The 20,225-nt window shown below is 43.7% G+C and overlaps 1 protein-coding gene across 4 annotated transcripts in view; it reads left to right on the forward strand.

Moving 5' to 3' along the window:
- The first annotated feature begins 251 nt into the window (after positions 1–251).
- The window catches only part of ZNF644 (zinc finger protein 644), an 81,225-nt gene continuing 61,251 nt past the window's right edge, over positions 252–20,225 (forward strand). For all 4 annotated transcript variants that reach the window (XM_061379135.1, XM_061379133.1, XM_061379141.1 and 1 more), the window contains exons 1-2: positions 252–386; positions 3,124–3,271. The gene's annotated coding sequence lies outside the window, so the exon portion shown is untranslated. The remainder of the gene's footprint in view (positions 387–3,123; positions 3,272–20,225) is intronic.

Here is a 20,225-nt window from a genome sequence, read left to right on the forward strand (position 1 = left end):
GCAGTGATTACAGTGGCCGGCCTGGGGCACACTGCGCAGAAACGAGCCACCGCTGACTGGAGCGGTGCTGCGCGGCCCCTGCCCGCACACCCGCGGCTGCCAGCGTGGCGGGCTCATGACCTTGTCGCTCCCGCGGTCCGCCGCAGGCAGGGACCGGCGGAGGCCGCCGGACTGAGGCAGGGCCGCTGCCTGTCTCCTTCAGCGCCCCCCTAGCGCGGCCGTCGCCATGGAGACGGGCGGGCCCGGCCTGGCGGGCGGGGCGCAGGGCGGCCGCCATCTTGCCCGCTGCCTGTCAGCGGGTGGTCGACTTGGGGCGGGCTGCGTGGGGCATGGCGTTCTCGTGTTCCCAGGTCCCCCGCCTCGGTGGTAGTAGCACCGGGTGCAAGGTGAGTTGGAGGCGGTGCAAAGCTGGTGGTGTAACCGAACCATGGTGGTTTTGGCTCTCAGGTCACAGCAGGACGAGGTGGCAGAGCTCTGGGCAGGAAGCTCACCACAGCCACTTGCCGCAGGGCCCTCTCAGGGACCCGCTCCTGGGCACGCAGCTGGCCTGAGGCAGGTTTTTATGAACTGGAAAGAGGTGGCCCTAAATATTCAAAGCTCGTACAAAAACGCAAATTAAAAGCTAAGTTGCCAACTTACTACCACAGCACCAGCAAAAGGTGCGATTTTAAAAGGGGGAAAGCCTTAAGTAATAGAATGGCTGGCTATGTAGCATGGGCTTGAAATGTATTCTAGCAAAATCGATTAAATCATTAAACGAGGGACTGATGTGATGTAGGGAGATGGTTAACATACCATCCTCTCGGGGTATTTCCAGATGAGGTGACCCACCTCAGAGCTGGAGTTCCCTAATGGCTGTTTTGCATTGTCATTGTGCCAGCCAGGAGGGGAGGGCCACCATTCTGTCACCCTCTTTTCCAGCCGCTGCTGCAAGAAGCTGTCTCGGTGTGTACCTTCGTGTGCGTTTTCTTTCTGTGCAGAGCCCATCTGTGTGTCTGCCTCCCCCTAGCCGGCTGATCATCCTTTATCATGTGGAAAACAGGAGAAGTGCCCTTTCGCCCTTTATTTAATGCAGGAATAGGTTATGGGATTTCGTTCATCTCCTGAGAAGGAAACTGCATGCCCAAAGCAGCTGTTGGGCTGACCTCCCTTCTCTGCATGTGTGGCCCCAGTTGCATGCTGGTGGGGGAAAGGGAGATGTGATAAGACTTTGCTTTGCTCTGCTCTGTGCTGTCCTGACCTTGATGGAGTTGGTTCCACAGCGGAGTGCGAGTGGCTGGTGGTGACTCTTAGCCTGGGGAAGGTCGGTTGCGGCTGTAGGGGGGCTGTAACCAGCCACTTCTCTCTTTACAGGAGAGCTATGTCACCACCTCGACTGGCATTTGGCTTCACATTCCCTTTCAGGGTTCATGAGACGTTAACTCTGGAAAGGGAGCTCCCCCCCCGCCCCCCGTATTTATGTCAGTGATTTTGGGTTTTAAACTATTCATGCGTGAAAAATGACTGTAGGAACTGAATACTCCCGTGTATGAATAATGACTACACAGGAATACAGATTACAGCAGTTTTGCAGTGAGTCTGCAGCAGTTTACATGCTCTCTTTGGGAATGTTATGAAACGTTTTTAAATGCTGGTGCATGTAAATGCATTGATTTCAGTCAGACTTTTTTTTTTGGTCTTGTTTGGATTTGTTCAACTTAACAGTGTATTGATGCAGAGGGTTGACCAATGTACATACAATGTACAACCCCCCTGTACATTGGTCAACCCTCTGCATTAGTGTCTCGTATTTGCTCTTAGATATGCCCAGCAAATTAAGGAAATTAAAAAAATGCATGCAAAAATATGGTGCTATGCACATGTATCAGGTTTGTTACTTATTAATAGACTCCAATTTCCATATGATAGCCTGCTTTTGGGTTTTTTACTCTGGCTGAATGGATAGTTTATGCCAATTACATGTAGTTTAACAGCTTTGAAATCTGATTTTGCTTTTGTTATGCATGAAGACATGGGTTCTGTTTCAGGTTTTAATTAAACTCTACATGGACTTTAAAGATTCTATTGTCCTTTTCATTTAAATAGGATTTCTGTTAGATCTTTAACAAGACCTCAGTGGGGTTATAAATCTAAGCAATTGTCCTTATTAGGAGTAGATTACCCTCAAGAGATGGAAAGTCACAGAAGTAACTAAAACCATTTGTAGAGACTGAACTAAGGCTTTTTCTTCCTAAACATTAAACAGACTTGCAAATGACTTGCTTGGGTGCTCAAATTAAATTAAATGATACTTTGTTTATTTTTCACAGTTTCAGTGTAGGCTATTTGCATTTACTTAAACTTTGAGTTTCGCTGAGCAAAATTCACTCTTGGGTATGGATCTTAATTTTCAGTATGCAGGGTGCAAATGAAATAGGGTATATCCTGCAAATTCTTTTGTTAGTAACCCTTGCAACACTTGCCATTTACAGGGCTCACTGACTTAGTGTATTCTTATTTCATTGTATTTGCCACAGTAGGTGAGTAGTGGATGAAGAATTAGTCCTGCACCCCAGCCAGGTAGATCTGCAGGTTATGTAGCAGTGTGCAACTTGTCCAAAGATCTCACGTGCTGGACTAAAACCACAAGTTCTTAAGTCAGAGAAAACTTGCCACAAAACCAAGAGTCCTGCCCAAGTTTGGCCTTCACATATTTACATCCGCTAAGAGGTGAAAGGGAATTTGACTAATGGCTCTTAGTTTCAGCTGTTTGCTTCATTGGAGGGTATTCTCTATCCTGCAGGTGCTCAGGCCTTGCTTTGTTCCTGGTTTTAATCACAGGTTGGCTTCTGATGGGACATGGCCTCCTTTACACACACAATAAGATTATGAATTTCTGCTTTATGTTTCACTCCCACCTTTGTTAAACACATTGCACTGCAATATTTTTAAGCATCCAGTTATTTGGAACTCCATTTTGGGGTGCCAGGTTTGAGACACTCATTCCTAGGACTTGGTTCTACCCAGAAACCAAGAGGCAGAGGTGTTGCTCAGGGGCATCCTCACAGTAAGATGCCTTGTGAGACAGGCAGGTTTTTTTCCCTGGCTTCAGTTCCTGTCTGACTGAGCTGCTGCCCTCTGCAGAGCACGCTGCAGGAAGCTGGACTCCAGGGACACAGCTGCACGTGACCCACCACGTCCGCCTCCACCGGGAAGGAGCCCACAGCCCTGCTCAGCAGATGAAGACAAACCTTTCATGGTTGCTGCAGCTGCATCAGCTCTCAGCCACCAGGTATTTAATGTCTCAAAGCTCCTCTGTCCGTGGGCTTCTCTGTTCCTGTCCTGCAGGCTGGTGTCTCTCTAGAGCCCAGTACTGTCAGCTTCTAGTCTGCTTCTGCTTCCCACATGGTACTCTGCTGTGTTTCTCTTAATAGTGATCTCACCTCCACCCTTACTGTCTTCTAAGTGGCATTGTAGTGATACTTTGGGGTAGAACAAGTTAAAGTAGAGGAGCTTAGCTCATAAATACTAACTTAAAATTATAGATTTGCTGCATATTTGAGGTAAAATGCCAGGTTTTGAGCCTTCATTTTCTTCTTATAACTCAAATGGCAAAGATTTTGGTATGACAAGTCATAGAGGGAGGTGTAAAATCTGGTAACATAGTTCTTCAGTGTTATGGTTTCTCTGTGCCCTTATAGGAAACTTAGAAAAAGTTGAAGGTGCTGACAGCAGTTAAGTCACCCGGTTGCTGCTCTGCTTTTGATGTAAAGCTGGGGGAGGGCAGGGGGAGGAAATGCATAGGCTTTTAGGTTCAGACTGCAACTCTTCCTGCCTCCCAGTGTAGTGCACATTCATAGAGTGGCAAACCTAGGCTGAGTCCAGCTACTGATTTGCACAAGATTATGAGGATGCTAAGAGTGCTTAGCCTTTGAGGTGGATTCTTGGGGGAATTAAGAGATTCTCTGTCCTCTATTGTGTGGCAATTAGAGCTGATCTGAGTAATGCTGTCTCTCAGACAAAAGCCACGGAGGACAATTTTGCTTTGGATTCTTACTGGGATGTGGGATTTTCCCTTTGTTTTCTCCAGCAGCAGGGCCAGGAGCTAACCTGTTCTTGGCTCTGCAGGGTGAGATTGACAGGGTCAACTCTGCCAAGGGGCATGTCTCAACTCGTCCCTCTATCCGTGTTTCTGGGGACGCATACTGTAATCATAGGCAAGTGCTGGGGCTCTGTGCCTGCAATATGGAGGTGATGATGTGTGTACAGGAAATGCAGGACTCGCCAAATATATTTCAATTGCTTGCTGATGTGCATGACCTGACAATTAAAAGATTCCCTCCTGCGTTGCACTCTGAAGGAATGTGTGTTGCTTTCCAATACCAAGTATACCATAAAACATGGCTACATGCTATTTGCACACTGGCCATGAGGTGAGCCAGCAGCATTCTCCCCTCCTTGCAGCAGCCTCCCTGGAGGAGGAGCAGGCTGCTCAGAAGGTCCGGGGGGGTACCTGTGCATCACAGGCATGAAAAGCTGCCCTCTTTCTGCCTGGAGGCACAAACCTGCTTTCACTCAGTGAAGCAGAGCGGAAGGCCTGAAGTCCTACAGTGGCAGGTATCCCCAAGTATCTGCAAGATGAAGGGGGTGTGTGGGTATAAGAAATCCAGTTTGTTTCTCAATGTAAGTAGGTGAGGTTTGGGTGGGAAAGTAATAGGAATTCTAAATGATTGCTGGTAACACTTAGTAAGATGACAGCAAATCTCCTTTATATTAATGTTCAACTTTTGAGACTAGTTTGAATCTTACTTTATTAAAGAAGGTAGGAAGCCTAGAAGTAGCTCTTTAATCTTCAACTGGAAAATACAGTTTTGAAATTCATTATCTTAGGAATGAAGTAATCAAGCAGAGTAATAACTGATGTTAAACCTGCTTTGAATGTTACTTAAAGTACTCCGCAGATGGAAACAAAAGTTGATAGGATGGTGTCAGGTTTGCGTGGAATATGTTTTACTTATGCAGTTGTCCATATAAGGAAGAAAGGTTGATCAGCGTGTATTTTCTGGCTGTGTGATTGTTTGGGAGCTATCAAAAGCTAAAAAATAATTATGAGATTCAGAAATACTTCCATTTGCTATTTGTCCCAACAGAAGGCTGTTGGAACTGAATCAGTGTTATAAGCAGAGCTCTGCCCATGAGGCCTTCACCACAATGGGTACCCATTATCCTGCATCTTCGGAGATCTTCAACATTAGAAATGACCTGTTACTCAGTCTGTCCCCCACTACTGCTGGACTGTTCACCTTGGCACATTTTTGATCACCCCTGGTCAATCCACACCTGATGCTGTTGTGTACATGTGTCCTGTTGCTCTCTATGCTGTAATGCTCTCCTGTTTTTTCCAAATGTTGTCACATTTCCTTTCTTCCTGTGTTTTTCATCTCTCCTTGTCCATTTGTATAACACAACTGCTCTCTGTTGTTTTCAGCTTCTGAGTTTATACTGTGGGTGAATTTATCAGTCTCTCTGCAGATCATTAAAAAGAGGCTATGTAGGACTGCATGTAAAAGAAAACACTGCATTCCCAAGATAGGTCACAGGCTGGTGTGTAGCAGTGGTCGTTGTTTTGGAATATTTAGCTTTGTTTAGTTCTTTAACAGATGCAAAATGATCTCTGGATCTCTTGTTTGCCACTTCAGTGTGAGACTACCAGGAACACAAATTCAAAACTTGCGGGACTTGAAAAGACCTGTGCAGCCCTAGGGAAAAGGCAGTTTGCCATGTAAGCAAAACAAAACCCCAAATGAACAAAATCCCAGCCCAGCCACAAAATCAGTCTGCCCCAGCTTGTGAGCAGGTGAGGGAAACCCTTTCCTCCTTCTCGCTCTCAGTCTGTTTCAACCCACCATTGTGCTCCGTGGCTGGAGAGTTGGCAGAAAGGGATATGTGTGAGTCCCTTCTCACAGTGAAAGACAGAACTGGCACGCCTGTGGTGTAAGGTGAGCAGAGTTCTGCTCTTTGTTGATGTTTTGGTGCTGCTCCTGTGAGAAGGCATGAGCCACATGATTGTTTTAATCCAGCAAAAATCTGCGCCCAGTGCTGCCAAGAGGAGCATTTGTGTGCTATGGTGGGTGGTGGAGTTGGATGAGGGAACAAATCCAACTGCAAGCAACTGCATTGCTTCATTGGGCTTCTGAATGGTGGTATTGACACAAAGGAGGGAGTTGTTAGGGTAAGGGAAGATGGGCTCATGCAGAGGAGCTGCGTCACCACAGGGTGAGTGGAGGGGGAGGCTCTTCGAGCGTATCTTCTGAGTGCCTGGTCCTAGGCTGTGGGTGGTACTGCTGTGCCGATGAGGGCTGCACAGGTCTGGTAATGCCAAAGTGTTAAAGGTGGACTAACAAACCCATCCCTTCATTTCATTTGTGCTCCCTGCTGGAGTTTTTCCCCGGGAAAGCTCTCATTGTCATCCCAGTGTTAGGCCAGGGAAGGTGGACTCGTAGTTGCACCTGTGACTGGGTTAAGCATGGCCTTGGGTAGTGGCAGAATTTCTGCAAGCGCCCTTGCAGGCTGCATCTCCTGGCACAGACTCCCTGCACCCTTGGTCCTCCTTGGCTGCCTTCACAGCATTGCCAGGATGGTGGTTTTAACTCTTTGTTACCCAGAATTCACACAGTGTCCAGGCAACTGTCCTGGGTTCAGCAGTAGCAGTCATTCTTCTCTTTCTTGGTAGCTGGTGCAGTGCTGTGTTTTGACTTTCGGGCTGGGAACAGAGCTGATAAAAATGATGTTTTAGTTTGGCCAAGGACTTGGTGAGCCTCATGCTCTGCCAGGGAGGAGGGAAGCCGGGAGGAAGCAGAGACAGGACACCTGACCCAAACTGACCAAAGAGGTATTCCATACCACAGCATGTCATGCCCAGGAGGTAACTGGGAGTTACCCGGAAGGGCTGGGTGGACTGCAGGGTTGGAGGAGGTATCGGCTGGTGCTTGGTCTGGCTGGGGGGAGCGAGTTATCAGTCGCCTGGTGATGAGGTGTTGTATTCTCTTCCCTTGTTATTTCTTTTATCATTACTATTATTGGTGGTAGCAGTAGTGATTTGTGTTATACCTTAGTTACTAAACTGTTCTTATCTCAACCCATGGGAGTTGCATTCTTTTCGATTCTCCTCTCCATCCCTCCAGGAGTAGGGGGAGGGCAAGAAGCACGGGGAGTGGGTGAACAAGCTGTCTGGCTGGGGTTAAACCACAACAGCAACACAACAGTAAATAAGCCACTGGCTCCTTTGTACAGAGTCGCATCCTTCATGTTGACCTGCTATTAGTGTTAATAATGTTGTGTGCAACTTCCCAAGCGCAGACTGGCAACTGGGGAGTGTAAAGTGTGCCTCAGGGGGCAGGTTTGAGGCTTCATGAACTAGCTCTGTATAGAAGATGTTCAGCCTTGGTCAACAGTAAATTGAAACAAATAGTTCAGTCCTGGTTACTTTTTCTAGAGGGGATGAGGCAGAAGGAAATGGAATTAAAAATAAACTTTGAAATGAGCTCACAGCTTTTCCACAATCACTTAGAACTTTAAAACATCTGATATTAACAAAAGAACCTATTTAAAATAATGGTAAACTGCCATCTGCTGGTAAAAAAGTAATGCACATAATGAACAAGCAGGCTTTCAATGTGATAATTCTTTTGTATTTGACGTGGTACAGTCAAATATATACATGACAGGGAAGCTGCATATATTTATTTTACTGTTTTTCATCTCTATTTGCATTTTCATATAGAATATGCTAAACAGATGCTTATAACATAACTAACTTTAACGACAAGCGCAGAAAACCAAAGACAATAAGAATAAAGAATGAGGACTAATAAAAGCAGATGAGCGATCAGGATGGTGACAGCCTCCAAATGTGTCCTATTTACATTGCTAATAATGAATCACAAGCACTTCCTTTTTTGATTCTCCCCCCGCCACCAAACCCTCCCATATGACCAGAATTGTAGCACTGAGAGGTATTTCCTGGCTGCTACAACTTGATTTTTGTGTGTGTGTGTGGTTTCTTAGTCAAGCTTGTAAATAGGAACTAGGTCTTTAATTGTTCCTGATTTAAGTAGGTCATCTTCACCAATACACAAATCTCCAGTAGTCTTGTAAGCCAGGTCAGCTATTGAAAGGATATGGAAAATACTTATTACATAAACATGACCAGAGAAAATAATTTAACAAAGGACCACTCCCAGATTATATGATGTTACCAACCAGTTGGCATAAATCATAACTATGAGTGCACTACAGGGGAGAGACTATCAGATGTCATGTTTGTATAGTGCTTACCAAGTAGGTGTGCTGAGCCTGACTGGGTCCCTAAGGTGCTGCTGCACTATAAATAGCAGTATTAGTGTGAATTACCTCCAGTGCAAACATCGGGCCACTTGCCTTCTTCATATGCATGCAATTTTCTTTTATGATTGTGGTTATTCCGAACAGAACCCATTGTTTTAGCAAACTGATCTTGTCATAGGAAATGTTTAAAACGGGCAAAGAAAAAATAGGTCAGTTCTTCCTTTGAAATCAGAGAGAAGTGTGTATTTGTAATGTTTCCCAGGTTTATTTCCTTGGAGCAGGTTTGGCAGGTATGAGAGGAAGTTAAAGATTTATTTTTGGTGCTGTGTACCAGATGTCATACCTGCTCTTCTGAGACAGTTGCTTTTATCTCCAGCAGTACCTGCTCTAATAGCAATGAAAAAAGTGACTTGAATCCCATTTAATGCATGTAGTGTGCACTGTTTGCATGCCACTAAAGGAAAGGGAAGGCTTGTTCAGGAGACTCCAAGCAGAGTCTTTATACGTCGTCATAAAGCGAACATGTTTGCAGCAGTTTTTTTTGCCTCTTTGAAGAAGTAATGAATTAATGTGCCCAAACCCAGGGTATGCAACCCCAGCAGAGGCTGGTGGTTTACAGAGATGTCCAGTTTAAAATGCCATTGTATTTATGGTGTCTCCTTATGTGGCTCATTTTGTAGCATCCAGGCTGTTCTTTGTAAAGGACTGTTTCTGGGGGGTGTGTGGTGCTGTATGTGCTCCATTCATTCACACTGGTCTTAATCAAAAGCCACGCAGCATCTTGCCTGATGAGACCCTCCTTGGTGGCAGAGGAATATTAAGAATATAGGGCCAAATCCCCAGTTCAGGAAACCACCACAACTTTTTTTTACTTTCAATCTGTGGATGATCTAGCCTGTGGTACGTATTCACAGAGGCACATATACCCTGCTCTGGGCCCAGTATACTGAAATGCTCCAATAGCAACACAACACGATCAAAGGGAAAGAGAGTCAGGGGAACAACGGTGCGCATGGATACCTGTTAACAGGCAGGAGCTAAAGTACACAGTTGCCATCAAAGATACTACTGTCCTCTGCTTTGCTCTGCAGCACTTCAATCTCCCTGCTGACAGGACTTTGCCTTCCAGCTGAAGCGTGACTGACGGTTGAAATAACAGTCCCAGTTTATTCCAGGTATGCCACTGACCTCTATGACCTGTAAGAAGGATAAGGTAAAGGTAATCAAAGCAGTGCACTCCTGAAGCCTCTAAGGGCTGTAAAAATGGGAACATGGGAAACAAGCCATTAGATATGTGAAGGGAAGAAATGAGGATGGGGGTTCACTGTTCCCTGCTAATAAGCTAAATCAGGAGTTCAGCGAGACTGAGATTTGACCTAACAAGAGAAAGGAGATGAGTAAGAAGCGATCAAAAGGTAGAGCTGGTATTTCCTTCATGTTATACTAGAATCGCTCTGTTCAAAAAGTCTCCTGAAACATAGAGAGCTGGGGTGGGCAGGGTTGAAGAGGTGGATTGCAGGGAAGGATGAGTATTGCCATTACATAAATTGGAACAGATCAAATCTGTTTATGTGTTTAATGCCATATCCCAGTTGGTTTTTTTTGAGCTTACTTTGCTGTGGGATGGGGGAAATCATGCTGACACTACAACTGGTTGTTTGGGTGTTCTCTTCATCTGTGTTTCCAGAAAATTAAGCACTGCGGCCTGCCAGTGTTCTTTTCAAGGTTTGGCAAGGCCTTGTCCTGGGTTCAGCTGTAACAGTGGTATGGAGTACCCCTTTGGCTAGTTTGGGTCAGCTGTCCTGCCTCTGTTTCCTCCTGGCTTCTTGTGCCCTTCCTCACTTGCAGAGCATTGAGACCGAAAAGTCCTTGGTCAGGATGATCACTACTGGACAACAACTAAACGATCGGTGTGTTATCAGCATTGTTCTCGGGCTAAATCCAAAACACAGCACTGCACCAGCTACTAAGGTTAAAAATAGCTGTTACAGCTGAACCCAGAACAGCTTTTGATGGATTTGCGATCCTTTTGGCCACACTTAATCCTGTTTCTTTTTCATACTATACCTCCTGTACTAAAATTGAGTGGTCAGGCTGTGTAACAACAAAGCTACCAGTGATTTACCAAGGAGCAGGAATACCATTAGTGGCCAGCCTCTAGCAAAGTGTAGTTCTCAAGGTGAATTGAGATCCTTGTCTTTGCGAGGATTGCTGCATGGCAGACTCAGAAGTAATACTTAGCAGTTAAATGCTGTTCAGAAAACAATGAAACATTCACTCTAAAAATCAAGAAGCATGAAATAGATAGTATTTCACTGTCCCAGAGAAGGGGGGGGATGCTGTAAGCATCATGTAATGGCTGTGCAGTTGTTCTTTTCTGTGAATATAGCGACACTTGGAGACCTCTGGTATTCGTTTGAAATAAACAGTGAAAAGGACTCATATTCTACATGCTTGTCAAAGCCAGGCATAGCAATCAGCTAATAGGCTTATCAGTTAGGCAGTGTATATGGAGATATTCTGCTTTCAAACTGCCTGGTGATTGGACTTGGGCCCATGAAGAAGCCAGGTGATTAATCTGCAGGGGTTTCTTTTTTTTCTGAACTGTTAATGTCTTCTGTTTCAGAGCAACAGCCCATGGCTCATTAAGCAGGGAAGATTTGAATGCAGGTGTGAAGGCAGCACACAAAGATTCTCCGCACATCTCTTGTTTGAGTCTTGGGAGATCAGAAAACTGAGGTAGTGGAGAAAGTTTGTTGTATGCTGGGGCTGAAGCAGTACTTTCTGAAAAGCAATACTACTGTTAGGAAACTACTTGCGTATTTCAACAGGGATAAAATCTAAAGCCAAAAGGCTGTTGTAAGGTGGTAGTGGACACTTGGTACTAGTCCAGAAATGCACAGCTGCCAGTTCAGCTGACCTGCTGTGATAACCATGCTCTTTTTAAGTCTGTTGCTCCATTTCATTGCTGATTACATCTCTCTCTTGCTGTGTTCTTTCCACCCATACTGTTGTGTACTCTGGTGTCAAATGCTGAGAAAGCAAATGGGGCTGCTGAGTCCAACTGCCTCAACAGGACTGAAACAGGGGAAATAAATACTCACCCTGAAAGACTTTGTAGTATTAGTTTAATCTTAAGGGGACCATCTTGATGTTATTAGCCACCTTTTATAGTCTGTGTTGTACCTGTTTGTAAAATTAATTTCTGTCATTGACTGAAATACTCAAAACCATATTGATTTAGGAAAAAGATTTTTCTGACATCTGGTGTTCTGTAAGTGTTCATTAATCTATTGAACTAGTTAAACCCTAGTATCTTTCTTGAGAAATGGGGGGAGTATTTCAACATTGTTTTTTACAGATGGAGAAACTTAAGGCTCAGATGTATAGATTTAGATCTGCATATTCTGGTGTCTGCTGATAGGCATTTGGCCCTGCTGATTTTCACTCCAGTCTTTTCCTCATCTGCATTCCTGATCATGGAGCAGCTGTGTCCTATACAGCTCTTGGTACCTCTCTGCATCCTGCAAGCAAGTCCATGCTGGAAAGAAGAGTAGCTTTGAAGATAGGTTATTGTGGAAAAGGAGAGAGGAAGATGAGTGAACAAGTGTCTTGCTTGAGGCTGTAAGAAGGATGTGCTGAGCTCCCATGTTGAACCTGGGAACCAGGAACACAGAGTGGCTGCACGGGAAGGAGCAGCCTGAGGCTCTCTGCTTCTGCTCACACACATTCAGATCAGACAGGCAAAGAGAATAAACCAATATTGGGAAGACAGACTGGAAGTGCAAAACCATGGGCCCAGTCTAATAATTTATTGGCTCAAAGGAACAGGAGACTATTGTAAACTGTTGTAATTATCATGGACAACAAGGTCATTGAAAACAGGAACGCCCAGTATGACAAAACAAAACAAGCCTCCCAAAAAAATCACTGTCCTATGTTGCTGTCTTTTCCTGAAATACGAACTGCCCTAAATGTAACTATTATATTATTAGATATTTACCCATCATCTGGACTTCCATGGGGCTGTGGAGATGCAGTGACAATAGGGAAGGAGTGAGGATGCTTGTAAGAAGGTTTTCAAGAAGGTTTCAAGGGTTTATGGGCTTTACTCTCTGCTGAACCTCTACTGTTTTTTTCTCTTTATTTTTTTTTCTCCTCTTATGCTTCAAAGTTCTACTATAAACAATTAGAGGAAACTTAGCAATAATATTGCCTGTGGAGACTAGGAAAGTAAGAATACATTCTACATCACCACTTCCCTTTGTTTGTCTTTTTTATCTTGTTTATCTTTGATCAGCTGCAGATGAAATAACCAGCTAACAGATTTCCCATGCAGGGCTGCCACTCATGCTGATAAAACTCGCTGACATGGGAGTATGCTCCGTAGCAGTCTAGCAGTATCCATTTCTTACTCCAATACACTGACAGGTCACTCAGGGAGACTAAGAACTCTATTCTGAAGTGGAAAAGAAACTGCAATTTCAATTTTGTTTCGATTTGAAATTTTCCAGCTACCTATCAAGGCCAAATCCTTGAACTATTTACTTAGAGTAACTGAAATACCCCTATTTGAAATAGTGGATATGCAAGATTTAGCCATTAAAGAGTTGGGGTAAAATTAAAATCCCCTTCAATAATAACTAAAGTCAGAGAAAATCTTTCAAGAAAATTAAACACTTGATCAAAAAGAGAGAAGGGTTATTGTCGAGAGCATAAAGATTAAGCAGAAGAGTTGTCTCAGAGAATAACCATCAATGATAAGTAGTAGGCAGTTAATAATATCCCCTCAGGGATCTTCTTTTACTCATGTAGGTTTTTGGACAAATACAATATTACATTTCTTACAGTTAAAGCATGAGAGAGCTTCATGTCATTCCAGAGTAGCAATAAAACTTCAATAGAATAAGGGCAACTGGAAAGGTGAGGAAGGGGGTGACTCGGAAGCTGAAACAGTGGGAAACCAGTGGTGGTTCTGTCCAAATAACTCAGTTTAAACCCCAGATTCTGAGACCTGTTATCAGTCTTCTTGATATGCCTCTTTTTTTTCATATCCACAGCACTGTGTTAGTGATGAGATTTTATATGGAATTGCCCCCTCATTATATAGCATCTGAAAATGAAAGACCAAGTAGATTAAGGGTGTGATTCCATGTTGTAATTAAGAGCTGGTTTAAATCTTGAACATGTAAATGGTTGAATTGGCAAAATTAAAGGGGTGGTAATCTGCAGCCAGGTTGGAAAGGATGGGGGCAGGAGGGTCTGGAGAACCTCTTAAACCAGCTCTGCAGCTGGAGAAACTGTAACATGAAACTGCTCCCTTGATCTCTCATTTTTCTTCTCTTATTCTTTCCTCCTATGTAATTACAATAATAAATCTTTTTGTTCCTTAACCATCTTGTGGCCATTGCAAACATTTAAGAATTAATGCAGTTCTCACACATGATGCACATGTTCTCCATGTCCCCTTTTGTCCCTCCATTTATTCATTTATCATGTACACACAAAATTCCCATAAAATATTAATGTGAAATACAAATCTCTCTTTGCATCCTGGGAGCATTTGCATATAGTAATGTTAAGGAGATTATGAATTCTGCATGCACAGCCTGTGGACTGCATACTGGGCCAAATCTCTTCTCAGCAAGTGTGCTGAAAGCAGTGACAATTTCAGAAACATTATTGTCATATTACAGGTTCTGAGTGGAAAGTGACGGTTTTCTGCAACTGAAGAATTGTCCTTAAAACTCAAACAAGAGGATTTGAAGCTTAGTTTTTAATTTTTCCTCCTAAGAATTCCACTACAAAAAGAATTTTATACTGTATTTCTGCCCAGTGGTTCCTCATAGATTAGTACAGCCTGGAAACAAAGGGATTTGTTGGTCTGCTTTATTTTTTGATTATTTTTTTTTAACAGTACTGTAATCCATGGGGAATGGGAACATACCCTTTTTCTTTCCTCCTTGTTGGGAACATCAGGAGTGGGTATACTTCTGCCAGTTGGGGATAGGTTGCCTTGGAAAGGGCAGAATATGCCAGGGAGGTTAATTTTCTCAGGAGTAACAAAGAGTGAAAACTGTCTGAGCACGTGCTTGGTGAGATAGAATTGCCAGGAGGATTCTCCTGTAGTAGGAAAGACCTCTGCAGCTCTCTCCAGGCTGAAAGCATTGGCAGGGTAGTGCTGTCCTTTCTTCCACAGAGGTGAACCCTACAGCACCATGGAGGCTTGTTGAACCTGTGGAGGGTGGCTCTGGGGCGGGGACATGTCTCCTGACTTTACTTAGGAGGGACGGAAGAAGGGGAACAATCTTGTATAAGCCTGATGGTATGAAAGATTTTACTGGGAAAGCCGTGCAGCTGAGGTTGGACCTTTACTTCTGCAGGGACAAGGAGAGGGTGAGAGGCAATTGCCAAAGCAGAGCAGGTCGCCCCTGCCAGTGCTGCGCCCTGTGGAGGAGCCAAGGCTCTCAGTGTGTCCCAGGTTGCTGCTTCTGGGTCTCGGAATGCTTGCTCTGTGCTGCAGTAATATCAAAGCCCTTCTTCATGTTTCAGGAAACAATGTATTTTCAGTTTGACTTTATTTCTACTCTGATATTTAAATGTCTGTACTTTGTGAAAATAGTGCTTTACTATCTACAGGAACAATGCCACTGATCCCTCAGCTCCTAACTGTAAAGCATTCATATAGCTATACAGCTTTAAAAAGTACTATAAATGAAGCGTGTGAGACAATCTCCACAGCTGGAGTTAAGCACTTCCATGTGCTTGCTGAATCAGGGAACCAAGCTGTTAGATCTTTCAGGGCTGACTGGAGATCCATAAGAAATTGTCTTGACTTAACCAAGCCATCGTATTTCTCTTAATCTACATCTCCTACATCATCTTTTTTCTTTCACTTCCTTCTTATTCATGCTTAAATGAGAAACATCTGTTTCCATTTTTCACATTGTTCTGTTATGTGAGTAACAAAATCAAACATCTTTCTTTTTTTTCCCTAGCACTGCGAAAGAATAAATTAGTGTTAAGTTTTGTGAAGTGCTTTAAAACGCTAAAGCAAAACATCTGTTTCAGCTGCAGGTCATTAAGATGGAAAATCCCAGTCTGTGTGCAGGGCAAAAATGCAAAAGAAAATTAGCAGCCCAAGCACATTTTTTCACCTGTCTTTTACTGCAACAACTGAAAATGGAGAAAGGACAGTAAATCTTGTCTTCAGGGATGAGGCAATTGAAAGTGCTCAGTGCTGGAATCCACAGCAGCACTGGGTAGTAAGGTATCCTGGGTATCTGATCTGGAGATGCCTGAAGGTTACTCCAGTGTTACAGACTTCTAGCTGAGAGTCTGCTTGACCTCCACATCTTCCAGCCAATCACAGCATTGTGCAGAATTGCCTAATCCCCTATAGATGTTTGTGTTACTGAACTTCAGCTGCAAATCGCTCTTCCTAACCCCAATCATTTTAAGATTTGGAGATTGTTTCCAGGGCAGGGGGCCAGAGTTAAGCTCAAGTAGCAAAGCTGCTTTACAGGTGATCCGAGATGCTCTTTACATTGGGCCAAAGACCAAATGTAGATGTCTCTGTTCCTTTGTTGATAATGATCTCCTTTGTAAAGCACTTTGAGGTCTAGAGATGAAAAGCCAACAACTGCCTGGGAGCTTGGCTATTAATAAATTAATGAATATTAACAACAATGAGCACATTCCCTGGATTCTACAGGAAATGCCAGACCTTTCGGACAGGTCCTGGCAGGCAGGTAATAGCTTATTTCTACAAGAGGCTGGGTCCACCCTTGTTTCCCACTGTCTTTAATTAAAAGGTCCAGATCCTTCCTAAGTGTAAGGGAAGTATTCAGCATCTGGCAAGAATGGGCTTCAAAACTGGATGGGGCTTTCCTGGCATCTTTAGAGGAAATACTTGTTTGTTCTCCAGTCTCTTAGAGCAGCAGCCAGTGCAGTGTTGAGCAATTCTACTGCACTGTGCTCACACCCTCCCTGGAGCAAATGAATAGGACGGTCTGGGGTCTCCAGCAGCCCTACACACTACATATTTTGGCTGCCATTTCATTTTAACGCTGAGGTTTTGAACCAGGAGGCTGTATGTATGTTGCTGCACTGAATCTATTCACCTGCAGCTCTCCCCACCCCCAGCTTATGAGCATGATTTCTTTTTATGCACTGCTCTGTCACAGCTTGGCAAGTTTCCCAAGACAATCCATACCAGAGAGGAGAATATGGCTGCTGAGCAGCATAGACAGGAGAAATGCCTTATGCAACAGATTCATTTAAATACTATGAAATGTTGAGACAGGCGAGACATAACTGAAAGCAAAAGGCAGCCCTTAATCTCTAGCATCAGTTCTTCTGCTTGCCCTCACCATCATCAGCATCTAATAGTCACTGACTGTCTCCATTCACGTCTCCATCTTTTCCAAGCAACTGCCTGCGGCAGAATGTACAAACAGCTTGGCAAGCGGTTTTAGGGGCAGGGGGTTTATTTGCTTTTTTCCCTTCTAATTCCTCATGAGCATTTCCCCACTGATATGCCTGTGGCATCATTAGGTGTTTAATGAGAGTGACGATGCCTGAATATTACTGTTTTTATAGCTCATTTTGGTTTGACAAGTCTTCAGTTTTGTGGCAGTCTAGTGTGCAGACTCCTCCGTCCTGTATCTGATTTTTAGAAATATTTATCACAAGAGGTATTGTCATAAAACCTGAAATAATTAATTGTCAACACTAATTATGTTTAAGTGCAATATGTGTTCAATGCCACAGTAGTTTAATGACATCAGTTAATTATTTCAGGGTATAACTGAAGCACAAGGAATAGTCCAATAATGACCATGTTTCAGATTACAGTTCAGTACAGTTCTGCAGATGAACAATCCTGTTTGGCTTCTTTTAGCAGTTCCCTGAAAGACCTGCATGGATCATGGTTGTAGATCACTGTCTTATTACTCTTCTTCCTCACATCCAGAATCTGGATCATTATATCTGTGCTCAGACAAAAAATGCCAGTATTGTACCTGCAGAAAACAAGGCTGCTAAAATTGTAAGTCTTGAATAGATGCATACAGTGTCATTTTACCCCTGCATTTTGTCTACACGTTGGCTGTGTTGCATCCATTTCTTTACTGATTAAATCAAATGGATGCAGTTTTTGTGAACAGACAAGACTATAGTTCTTTCTTAGGAATATGCCATCTTCATTTACCATGTCATATGGATGATCAATGCTGTGCAGTGCATTTACTCAACAGCTGTGTCTGTGCAAGAAAAACAGGGATACTTTTAATACACTTAACTAATGCCCATTAAGGTCTCACTTTATATTATCTTCCAAGTGATTTTACCTGGTTTAGGATGCTAGTGCATGTGTCTGCCACTGTGGCAGAGCCTTTACAACTAGCTGCTGTCATGAATTTATTTTGCTTGCCTTTACTAAGATGAGGAGAGCTACTGGAGAGGACAGTAAAGGTACTCTTGCTGCTTCCTTGTGTAATGCATGTCCTGCGTGACAGTAAAGGGAAAGAAGCTGCCTCTCTCTGCAGTCTCTTTTCTCTTCACAGCACAGCACAGCACAGCACAGCATGGCTGCAAAACCGTTCTGCTTTTGGGATTCCCCATTGCTGGTTAGATGCTACAGGCCCCATATAAAGGTCTGTGCCTCTGTTCGCAGCACACACGCAGCCCCTGGCACTGCACAGCCCTGGGAGCAGGCGATGGTAACAAAACTGTAATTGTATACATAGCTACTGTTTCAAATGTTCATATCCTGGCTTCCAACATCTCTATTTTTATGTCCTTGTTTATATTTAAGAGCAGTTACAGTGGTTAACTGGCTTTATTTTCAAAACCTTGGCATTTCTCTTGCCAATATTGAAGCTGTGAAGATCAGAAACAAAGATGTGCCTTTTTACTCTGTTTCTTCTGATAGCTTTTGTCATTTGGCAACTGTTGTCCTATTAGATTTTGTGGAATTTGGACAGGATTCTGATCTCCTACAAAGTGACACACGCACTTATTAGAATGCAGGAGCAGGTTTGGGGCCTTTTTTCTGATACACCATGCTGAGTGCATGCATGAGAAATCAGAGTCTGTCTGTTATTATGTGACCAAACAGCTGCAGGAACTTCTAGTGAGTGCTTTTAAATATCTGTAAGATAAAAAGTACAATAGTATTCTCATAAAGCAGAATGTAAAGCACAGGCTTTCCTTCTGCAAGTCTCCCAGGCTCTAGAAGAGAATGATCAAATCTGGACCAAGCATTGTTACACTTACAGTTCCACTGAAGTTAAATCAGAAATGAGAAATTTTGGATTCTTCTACAAGCTGTTTCGTGATAAGTCCTATTTCCACAGTCTCTTCACAATCCCAGCCCAATATTTAAAGAAAAATAATTGTAATTTATAAATTAAATTATGCAAAGGACTTGATATTTCATTCTCTGCCTCAAAGGCATATTTTTGGAATCATATAGCCTTTGAGACAAACGATCCCATAGTCAGGATGCACTGCAGTTCACTGCATTTTATATTGTTATTTTTCCTTCTAGGTGCACAGGTAGTCACATTGCATTTCCAGATAAGCAGTGAGCATCTCCCCAACCCATTTAGTTTTACTGCTCTGTTTGGGAAATGGCATTTGTTCAGTCAGCCTCCCCTTCCTGCAAGTAAAATGTCCTCATTCTGCTCAGAACAAAAGAACTGCCAAATGTATGTAAGCCAGCTAGCTTTGTCCTTCTGTCCAGTGGAAGTGTTTCTGTGCTACCATTCGGGTTCTACTGCCTGAGCATCATATGCACTCTGGGGCTCCACAGGAGTGCTCCAGCTAGGATGCTGCAGGGAAACTGCTCTGAAACCTTCTCTGTGCCTCCCAGCCCCCACATATAGTCTGGACCATCTCCACTCCTTTCCTTGGACCACCCTTCTACTTGTCCAACAAAGCCATATGGCTTGGCCCTTGCACCACAGCTCTGCACCTGTATGTGTGCCATACCTGCCCAGACCTGTTCAGCACCATCTGGCCATGCTGCCCTCCGGTTTACAGTGACATACCCTCATTGCCTCCCAGCCCAGGCTCTCTGCCTGGCTGTAGGATGCCATCTGTAAATAGTTTGTCCTTATCACAGTCTTCCTTCACACTTGGGAAGCCACAGCTACAAGCCAAACCTTTCTTGCTTCTGTTAACCAGGAGCGTCAGCTACCTTGCTTCCCAGAAGGAAGAGTGGCCCAATTCTCCGTATCGTCTGGAAGGCAAAAGGAGAGCACTACAGAGTCTGTTCTAAAGTGAAGGCCTGAGTGGGTCATCTCAGAATAGACTGTGAGAGCACAGAGGTGCTGACTGTTCCCAGGGAAAGGTTCAACAATCTTCTGCAACATGATCAGAAGGGTGGTGACCAGTGAAGTTGGGTAGGTAGTGGTGTGTAGGTTGTGGGTTATATGTGGTACAAATGTGCTGATGTCGCATGAGGACTAGAAAGGCTTCACATGGTATTCTGCTGATGTTGGGTGGAAAATTTGCCTCGTTTGCTTTGCCATGCAGATGTGTTCAAGAGACCTGGAGACCAAACAGTATGTAGGGGCAGCCCCTGCATAGCTACCTTGATAAACTGTAACATGTGAATGATGGAAGTGATAGTATACAATTCGTACTTAGTGAGTACCCGTTGTCTTGAATCCTAATAAGCCCTGTTTCCCAGAGCATGTGCTATTTTAACAGTCATTGTGAAAGCCATGCTTCTTAATGTACTCTATCACAAATGGGATGACACCCTCCTCTTAGAAAGCATAATTGATAAATGTGACAAAACATGGTTATTGCTATTCATAAGTGGAATACTTTTAAAAGTACTCTCAGTCTTACATTGATTGGGTTAAATGACTTGCTGATTAAGACATCTA

The sequence above is a fragment of the Neopsephotus bourkii genome, unplaced genomic scaffold, assembly GCF_033783945.1.
Source record: "Neopsephotus bourkii isolate Nb327-2 ecotype Australia unplaced genomic scaffold, CSIRO-AGI_Nbou_v1 NB_1768, whole genome shotgun sequence".
NCBI classification, from domain to species: domain Eukaryota; kingdom Metazoa; phylum Chordata; class Aves; order Psittaciformes; family Psittacidae; genus Neopsephotus; species Neopsephotus bourkii.